Genomic DNA, 10863 nt, shown 5'->3' with positions numbered 1-10863 from the left:
CTTCATTAATAGAATTATATGTTTCTTTTTGTTTGTTTTGTTTGTTGCAGGCCTTGGTTTGTAGTAACATATTTTACAGTAAAAGAATAATGTATTTGTTCTCATATTTCCTCCAAGGAAAGCAGTAAATAGCATTAAAGCGTTGGAGCCTATTTAAAAGTGTAACAGTAGCTGATTTGAGGGAGATCCAACATCATTGTTATTTTTATTATTAGTATTGCTTTTAGGTTATTTCTAATTTACATTTTTTGATACTTTGTGCCACTGATACATTTGTCCTGAACATTTTGTGCGTGTTGCTAATCAAAAACCTGTTTTTTTTTTTGAAATAGATTAAAATGATGAAATACATTCAGCTGATTTTTTTCTGGTTAGATTAAAATTATCTCTCTACCTGTTGTTTTATTTCTATACACCAACAATTATTTTTAGATTACTATGTTTTTTTTTGGTATTTGCTGTGTGTTTACAGAATGGTTTTAGACTTCATATTGTGGACTGTGAGAGACCAAAGTGAAAATATTTTTTTGGCAACAATTGCATCTTTTTTTAAAAACTATTCCTTTATAATATCATTGAGTAATAATATTTTATCTTTGAGTAGTTTGATCTTTTTTTAAAGAAGAAGTGAGAAAATCCTTTACATTTTGAATATCTTATTGTGCTGCAAAGTGTACTTGGTTTTTTGCGTTTTCAGAGATTTTAGGGGAAACAAAATATGAAGGGCATCTTACAGTATTTGGCATCATAACTCTTTTGACATCTAACACATTTATAAACAGGTAAATACTTATTGAAAAGGTTACTCATGGCTCTAGGTTTCTGCTTTTTCTATTGCAGACTCAGACTATTTTTCTGACACTCAAGTCATTGTCGGTACAGCTGACATTATTATGGCATGTCTTTTTTTGTTGTATAACCAAGCATAACAAATTTGATGTTTTTTTTGTAGATTAAGGCTTGTTTACATTAGTTTTTTTGGAACATTCTGACCATGGGACAGTTGAAAAATTTATGGTTGCAGTGTAGAACAATTATTGTTAAAATATGGCTGCTTGGAAACATACTAAATTATAGACGGTTTCTTGTTACAAATTACATGCACGCACCAAAACAAAAGCCTGCTTCAAAGTGAAATGATCTCAATGATGCCATAATGGTTTAAAAGTATATCTCTGTTGCATTACAATTTCATTTCATGAATAAAAAACCTCTCTTTTTCTTTCATGCATCACAAATCAGAAAGCATATAAATCTTAAGACGTGTATATTTGTAGTCATACAATACTGACACTTTTACAACACAAGTTCAGGGTTTTGAGCTTTGAGGGCAGGTGTCCTGCTCAACCAGAGACAGGGAATAAAGACAAACCCTTATGATGCCTAAGTGTACACGCTCAGGGAATTAGGCTACATGCTATATAAACTGCACATGCATGGCAGGGTATGTCTCACACAGCAGATATTGTGATCTATATTTACTTATTTTACTAACACATCAATCCATCGCACTAGTCTCACTTCTTGTTGCTGTCATACAGATCATGTGCCAAGTTGAACTGTCAGGGCACAGATATGCACCGAGGAGGAGGTCTCCTCCACATCCCAACCAAATCTTTAGAAGGGACAACATGTCCCGAAAAAAGATTGAGCCACAAAAGCAGAAAAACATACATTTCTGGGCGACCAAAGTTACACCTGATAGAGTTTCTTCAGTCAATCACACACCAACACCCTGAAATATGGTAGCCTATATGAGAGTGAAATGGTGTAACGATCTGATAATGTGAACTATTACCAGTGTTGGGAGTAACGCGTTACAAAAGTAATGCAATTACAGTAATGTATTACTTTTTGCTGTAACACAGTAATGTAACGTATTACTTGTAAAATGTAGATAATTTTATACCCATTACAAATCTCCATAACGCGCTTTACAACACATTTTCACCTGAGATGTGAAAAATAGCACCAGTAACTTGAAGAAACACGAGCGGTGCCAAGCTAACACCAAGTTGACAGATAGAGATTCAGGCGCGATGAATAAGAGAAAGAGAGCAGACGACAAAAGTGCGGGAAAGAGTCATACAAAGTGCAGCAGAAATGAAGTTTCTCTCTGTCTGCTGTACTACTTGAACCAGGTATGGCTGAGACTGAGACTCATACAGATCAGATTCCTGCTCTTAAATGTGTGGTGTTGAAGTTTTTGGTTTAGAAGTGGTTTTTTTAGAGACATTCACAGTAGAATGCCGATAGCTTGCCGCTCAAAACAATAGCAGAGCTGACCCGAGTCGCCGCCGCCATCATCAATTTGACTTATAGTCATGTAATATTGTGACTGGTTTGACTGCTTTGTATTGGGTGCTCATAGAAAATTGTGTTAAACATTGACTGGTGGTCATGTTATCTCGTGACTGGTATGTATTGGGCGCTCATGGAAAATAGTGTTACACTTTGAATGTTGGTCATGTTATCTTTTGACTGGTTTGTATTGGGTGCCTCGTGACTGGTTTGTATTGGGTGCTCATAGAAATCAGTGTTAAGCATTGACTGGTGATCATGTTATCTTGTGACTGGTTTGTATTCGGTGCTCATATAAAATAGTGCTTCAATTTTATTGGTCATAATGTTAGCAGCAGTAAAAACAGCACATTAAAAAGTGGAAAAAAAGAGTAGAAACAAAAGAAAGAGATTGTGTGTCTTGTCATGTCATAAAGCTATAGGTTACATTATAGTTGTTTCGAGCTCTTTATGTTTCATATGAATAGGCCTAGACTTTAAAAATTTACACGATCTTTATCATGACTTGCCAGACTTTAACTTTGTCTGCTTTGGTCATGAGCCTTCACTGTGCAAAACAAATTCCTCGTGTGTATTCCTACACTCTTGGTCAATAAAGTTGATTCTGATTCTGATTTATTAAGTTGTTGTTGCCTACACAGTCATTATGCTATACCACATTACCCTCTACTGGATAAATAATAGGCTGCAATAAACTATATTTTAGCATTTTAGAATGGCTAGTCATTCTTCTGCGTTTTTTTGGTGAAAGTAATTCAAAAGTTGTGTAAAGCGTTACAATTCAGAGACTGTAATATTGTAATGTAACCAATTACTTTTAAATTACAGTAACAACTAATATGTAATGTGTTACATTTTGAAAGTAACTTACCCAACACTAATTATTACACATAACTGCAGTCGACTAAAATTTCAACACAGAGACATATAGGCTATTATTTCACTATAATTACAAATAATACATCAACCATTTCACAATTGTTGCTGCAAAACTAATATTGCAATGCAAAATTCACGTACAAATAATTTTTTAGTGTTATTTTAAAATAACTCCTACGATTCCTCCTTCACTCATCAATTACAATTAAAACATTTTTAAAACCAGTGTGAAGAAATAACAAGTGTATAATTTTTTATATATATATATATACTGTATATATAAAATTTTACATATATAATTTTTTTATTATTTATTTTTTTATTTTTTAAACACATGCATGATTCTTTCCGCTAAACACGTCTCTGCTTTAAATAAAGCGTTTTAATTTTTTACAGTTGTTATAGCTCCAAACGTACAGGTGGTGTCACCATGGCTCCACAGAATAAACAGACGTGTCCGCTCTCCACCCTTCAGTCTGACTGCACACACAGCGCTCTGCTGCTCTGTGGATTTAACAAAGAGACTCACATCACGCTGCATTTTGGAGTTAATATTCCTTCGTATTTTCCTTGCTTTTCTGAATTTTACACATCTGTCTGAGCTGAATCTGTTCCAAACATGAGGCTGTTCCCTGTGACGGTGCAGTGCGGCCTCGCTTTTGTTTTCCTGGCCGTGCGCCTCACAAACGGAGACGTGAGCTACTCCATCCCGTAGGAGATGAAACGTGGATCTGTGATCGGAATATCGCTAAAGATCTGGGACTGGATTTGGACAGACTGTCTGCTCGTAAGGCTCGTATCGACACGGAGGATAACGGTGTGAAATACTGCGGTTTAAACCTGAATACAGGAGACCTGCTGGTACAAGAAAGGATGGACAGAGAGGGGCTTTGTGCCAAGAAGGCGTCGTGTGTCGTTAAACAGGAGCTCGTGCTGGAAAATCCTTTAGAGCTGCATCGAATAAATATCCGCGTTCAGGATATTAATGATAATTCACCGAAATTTAAAGCAGAAACAATTAAATATGAAATCAGTGAATCAGCAGTCAAAGGCGCACGGTTTCTATTGGATGAAGCGCACGACGGAGACATCGGAGAAAATGCTGTTCAGAGCTATTCATTACAGCAAAATGATCATTTTAAATTAAATGTAAATTCAAAACCAGGAAACCAGAAATACTGTGAGTTAGTTTTGGACAAAGAATTAGACAGAGAGGATAAAAAAGAGATGATGCTCTTGCTTACCGCATTAGATGGCGGCTCTCCTCAGAGATCAGGTACTGTAGTCATACACGTCACTGTGCTGGATGCTAATGATAATGCACCAGTGTTCAGTCAGTCTGTCTATAAAGCCAGTCTGCCTGAAAACTCTCCTTTAGATACACTGGTGATCACAGTGAGTGCTACTGATGCTGATGAAGGAATTAATGGTGAAGTTAAATATGAATTTAATCATGATGCAGATGAAAACCAAGTTTTTACTTTAAACTCTTTAAACGGAGAAGTTAGAGTAGCTGCAGCAATTGATTATGAAAAGGAATCATCATATGAAATGCAGATCAGTGCTAAAGATGGTCTGGGACAGCCTTCTTATGTAACTTTAATAATTGACATCACTGATGTAAATGATAACGCTCCAGTGATCCATGTAAAATCTCTGACCAATCCCATTCCTGAGAACGTGTCACCTGGTACAGAGGTGGGCATCATCAACGTGCAGGACAGAGACTCTGAGAAGAACCGACAGGTCCGCTGCTCCCTCCAGCAGGGTGTCCCTTTTAAATTGGTCCCCTCTATTAAAAACTATTATTCTGTGGTGAGCACAGGACAGCTGGACCGTGAAGTAGTGTCTGATTACAACATTACAATCACTGCCACTGACGAGGGCTCTCCACCTCTGTCCTCCTCTAAAAGTCTGCACTTATCTGTAGCTGACATCAACGACAACCCACCTGTGTTTGAGGAGGAGTCGTACAGCGCATATGTGAGTGAGAATAACAAAGCTGGCTCCACTTTATGCTCCGTCACTGCTCGAGACCCTGACTGGAGACAAAACGGTACAGTGATTTATTCTCTGTTAGCTGCTGAGGTGAACGGTGCCCCGGTGTCCTCCTATGTGTCTGTTAACGGAGACACGGGGGTGATCCACGCTGTCAGGTCCTTTGATTATGAACAGCTGAGGAGCTTTAAAGTCCAGCTGATGGCCAGAGACAACGGTTCTCCTCCACTGAGCAACAACGTGAGCGTCAGTGTGTTCATATCAGATGTGAATGACAACCCTCCTCAGATACTGTACCCCGCCCCGGAGGGCAACTCCTTCATGACCGAGCTGGTCCCCAAAGCTGCACACGGAGGCTCTCTGGTGTCCAAAGTGATCGCGGTGGACGCAGACTCTGGACAGAACGCCTGGCTGTCCTATCAGATAGTCAAGTCCACTGATCCGGGACTGTTCACTATTGGTGTCCACAGTGGAGAGATCAGGACACAGCGGGACATTAGTGAGACTGACAGCATGAAACAGACGCTCATTGTGTCAGTGAAAGACAACGGACAGCCCTCTCTGTCTGCCACCTGCTCCATGTATTTACTGATTTCTGATAACTTGGCTGAGGTGCCAGAGCTGAAGGACATTTCTTATGATGAGAAAAACTCCAAGCTGACCTCTTATCTGATCATTGCGCTGGTGTGTCCACCTTCTTCCTGACCTTCATCATCATCATCCTGGGTGTGAGGTTTTGTCGCAGGAGAAAGCCCAGACTGTTGTTTGATGGAGCAGTTACCATCCCTGGAGCTTATCTGCCTCCTAATTACGCAGATGTTGACGGCACAGGAACTTTACGCAGCACTTACAATTATGACGCCTACCTGACAACAGGATCTAGAACCAGTGACTTTAAGTTTGTCAGTTCTTACAATGACAACACGCTGCCTGCTGAGCAGACTCTGAGGAAAAGCCCATCAGACTTTGCTGATGCTTTTGGAAGTGCTGACAGCTCTCCTGAGGTAGGATTATAGCATTTTTTTGTTTGTTTTTTATACATATAATTACAGTTTTATAAAGAATACTAATGTTTATTTTGTTCCTAAAAGCTCTCGTTAGAATGGAATTTATATCAAGTTATGATAAAAAATTGTTACTTGATTGGTTTTGTGATTATTACACAGGCTGTTTTTTGGGGGTTGTAGAGGTTTTCTCATTTTGTGTTTACTGGCTTAATCTTGTATTGGTTGTTCTGCTGGTGGTTCCTAATTTGTCTGTCCTGATTATATATCATAGATAAACAGATGTGCATTGATGAATGTAAATTTTAAAATAGCTGTTCAATATCATCAGGTTCTTCTCACTACGATATCATGTAAAATGTCCAAGTTTCTCTGTGATTGGTGCTTTGCTCTCATCTTGCTTTACATAAAGTTTGCTGATATTGTTATGAACAGATGATTCAATTAATTACCATAACTTTTAGAGAATATTAACAAAATAATTTTTTCATTTAAATTAGTAATTGCACAGAGCTCTTAAGTCACCTTTTGGCCAGTGATTATGTACTGTTACCTCTTTTAGGTGATGCCTTATGTTAGGGTCTGTATTGAGAAGCTGGATAAGTATATCCTGGATATCTTTCAGTTATCGGGTTTCTCTTCACCAAACATTTGTTGTCACAGAGCAGCTGTACTACAAAGCAGGCTATGAACATGTTAACTTAAGCTAGGTGATTTCAGCCTGGCTACGTGCATGTTCACATGAAAAGGCAGAGATTACATCCTCTGACCAATCACAAACACTGAGAAACTATGCAAAACAACTTACATCACAATAGAGATATACCTTTTTTTTTAATATGACAAAATTGAAATCCATAATTCAGATCAAAAACAACACTACTGCTGCAGCAAAAACAAGCAGGAAGCTGCCACCACTGTTAATGTGTAAAATTGTGACATTATACAATATGAATTAATCAGATGATAAACAGACAGCGTTTTGCTAGGCCAGTTCAAATTTATTGCCTCACAGAAAAGGTTTCTATTCACTTTGCCTCAATTTCTCACACACTGGGATGAGAGTACATTGTTTTACTGCGATGACTCAGTGAACCCTGTGAAGGGGACATGTGGCATTCAGTATAAATTGTTCAGTCATCCTACATCATAAGGTGGACCATATTTGTATTTTATATTGCCATATTATTTCATAGGGCCCTCCACACTTTGTGTATAGCACCACATCTGCTGTATGTTCCTGCTGAGGCTGTCAGCATTGCTAACATATTATACATCAATGAATGAAAGAATGAATGACTAAATCTGTTGACGGAAACAGAGAGCACCTTACTCAAACTTCATCAGCTGACTGTAGATCAGTCCATCAGATGTAAATCCTTTACAGCTTACATATGTTATTTCACTAAAGTACCTTATACCGCATACTTCTATTTAATTCACACAATCATACAACATACAAATCTGGTTTTGCTTGTGTGTCAAACAAGAGTTTGGTGAACACAGTTACATATAGACTGTATATGCTGTGCTAACCTTGACTCCACTTAGCTGCAAAGACACCTATTAATGTTTTTATTGTAATTACACTGATAACTATAGCTTTATCTGTATGTACCATCTTATGCATGCTAAATTCTTCATCAATAGAATTATTTGTTTCTTTTTGTTTTGTTTTTTTTGTTTGTTGCAGGCCTTGGTTTGTAGTAACATATTTTACAGTAAAAGAATAATGTATTTGTTCTCATATTTCCTCCAAGGAAAGCAGTAAATAGCATTTAAGCGTTGGACCCTATATTTAAAAGTGTAACAATAGCTGATTTGAGGGAGATCCAACATCATTGTTATTTTTATTATTAGTATTGCTTTTAGGTTATTTCTAATTTACATTTTTTGATACTTTGTGCCACTAATACATTTGTCCTGAACATTTTGTGCGTGTTGCTAATCAAAAACCTGTTTTTTTGGTTTATGAAATAGATTAAAATGATGAAATACATTCAGCTGATTTTTTTCTGGTTAGATTAAAATTATCTTTCTACCTGTTGTTTTATTTCTATACACCAACAATTATTTTTAGATTACTATGTTTTTTTTTGGTATTTGCTGTGTGTTTACAGAATGGTTTTAGACTTCATATTGTGGACTGTGAGAGACCAAAGTGAAAATATTTTTTTGGCAACAATTGCATCTTTTTTTAAAAACTAGTCCTTTATAATATCATTGAGTAATAATATTTTATCTTTGAGTAGTTTGATCTTTTTTTAAAGAAGAAGTGAGAAAATCCTTTACATTTTGAATATCTTATTGTGCTGCAAAGTGTACTTGGTTTTTTGCGTTTTCAGAGATTTTAGGGGAAACAAAATATGAAGGGCATCTTACAGTATTTGTCATCATAACTCTTTTAACGTCTAACACACTTATAAACAGGTAAATGCTTATTGAAAAGGTTACTCATGGCTCTAGGTTTCCGCTTTTTTCTATTGCAGACTCAGACTATTTTTCTGACACTCAAGTCATTGTCGGTACAGCTGACATTATTATGGCATGTCTTTTTTGTTGTATAACCAAGCATAACAAATTTGATGTTTTTTTTGTAGATTAAGGCTTGTTTACATTAGTTTTTTTGTAACATTCTGACCATGGGACAGTTGAAAAATGTATGGTTGCAGTGTAGAACAATTATTGTTAAAATGTGGCTGCTTGGAAACATACTAAATTATAGACGGTTTCTTGTTACAAATGACATAGGTTTGCACGCACCAGAAACAAAAGCCTGCTTCAAAGTGAAATGATCTCAATGATGCCATAATGTTTAAAAGTATATCTCTGTTACATTACAATTTCATTTCATAAATAAAAAACCTCTCTTTTTCTTTCATGCATCACAAATCAGAAAGCATATAAATCTTAAGACGTGTATATTTATGTACTTTGTAGTCATACAATACTGACACTTTTACAACACAAGTTCAGGGTTTTGAGCTTTGAGGGCAGGTGTCCTGCTCAACCAGAGACAGGGAATAAAGACAAACCCTTATGATGCCTAAGTGTACACGCTCAGGGAATTAGGCTACATGCTATATAACTGCACATGCATGGCAGGGTATGTCTCACACAGCAGATATTGTGATCTATATTTCACTTATTTTACTAACACATCAATCCATCGCACTAGTCTCACTTCTTGTTGCTGTCATACAGAATCATGTGCCAAGTTGAACTGTCAGGGCACAGATATGCACCGAGGAGGAGGTCTCCTCCACATCCCAACCAAATCTTTAGAAGGACAACATGTCCCGAAAAAAGATTGAGCCACAAAAGCAGAAAAACATACATTTCTGGCGACCAAAGATAGACCTGACAGAGTTTCTTCAGTCAATCACACACTAACACCCTGAAATATGGTAGCCTATATGAGAGTGAAATGGTGTAACGATCTGATAATGTGAACTATTACCAGTGTTGGGAGTAACGCGTTACAAAAGTAATGCAATTACAGTAATGTATTACTTTTTGCTGTAACACAGTAATGTAACGTATTACTTGTAAAATGTAGATAATTTTATACCCATTACAAATATCCATAACGCGCTTTACAACACATTTTCACCTGAGATGTGAAAAACAGCACCAGTAACTTGAAGAAACACGACCGGTGCCAAGCTAACACCAAGTTGACAGATAGAGATTCAGGCGCGATGAATAAGAGAAAGAGAGCAGACGACCAAAGTGCGGGAAAGAGTCATACAAAGCGCAGCAGAAATGAAGTTTCTCTCTGTCTGCTGTACTAATTGAACCAGGTATGGCTGAGACTGAGACTCATACAGACCAGATTCCTGCTCTTTAATCTGCGGTGTTGAAGTTTTTGGTTTAGAAGTGGTTTTTGTAGAGACATTCACAGTAGAATGCCAATAGCTTGCCGCTCAAAACAATAGCAGAGCTGACCCGAGTCACCGCCGCCATCATCAATTTGACTATAGTCATGTAATCTTGTGACTGGTTTGACTGCTTTGTAGAAAATTGTGTTAAACATTGACTGGTGGTCATGTTATCTCGTGACTGGTTTGTATTGGGCACCTTGTGACTGGTTTGTATTGGGCGCTCATGGAAAATAGTGTTAAGCATTGACTGGTGATCATGTTATCTTGTGACTGGTTTGTATTCGGTGCTCATATAAAATAGTGATTCAATTTTATTGGTCATAATGTTAGCAGCAGTAAAAACAGCACACTGAAAAAGAGGAAAAAAGGAATGGAAACAAAAGAAAGAGATTGTGTGTCTTGTCATGTCATAAAGCTATAGGTTACATTATAGTTGTTTCTAGCTCTATATGTTTCATATGAATAGGCCTAGACTTTAAAAATTTACACGATCTTTATCATGACTTACCAGACTTTAACTTTGTCTGCTTTGGTGATTTGGACGGTCATTGTTACTTATTGCGCCATGAGCCTTCACTGTGCAAAACAAATTCCTCGTGTGTATTCATACACTCTTGGTCAATAAAGTTGATTCTGATTCTGATTTATTAAGTTGTTGTTGCCTACACAGTCATTATGCTATACCACATTACCCTCCACTGGATAAATAATAGACTGCAATAAACTATATTTTAGCATTTTAGAATGGCTAGTCATTCTTCTGCGTTTTTTTTGGTGAAAGTAATTCAAAAGTTGTG

The 10863-nt window shown here is 37.1% G+C and overlaps 1 pseudogene; it reads left to right on the top strand.

Annotated features, from left to right (window-relative positions):
- The first annotated feature begins 3618 nt into the window (after positions 1-3618).
- LOC114470718 (protocadherin gamma-A10-like) lies at positions 3619-6194 on the top strand (annotated as a pseudogene).
- Positions 6195-10863: the final 4669 nt, after the last annotated feature.

Source organism: Gouania willdenowi, chromosome 10, assembly GCF_900634775.1.
Source record: "Gouania willdenowi chromosome 10, fGouWil2.1, whole genome shotgun sequence".
NCBI classification, from domain to species: domain Eukaryota; kingdom Metazoa; phylum Chordata; class Actinopteri; order Blenniiformes; family Gobiesocidae; genus Gouania; species Gouania willdenowi.
Note: the sequence above shows the minus strand (reverse complement) of the source record. Positions and strands in the feature narration are given on the sequence as shown.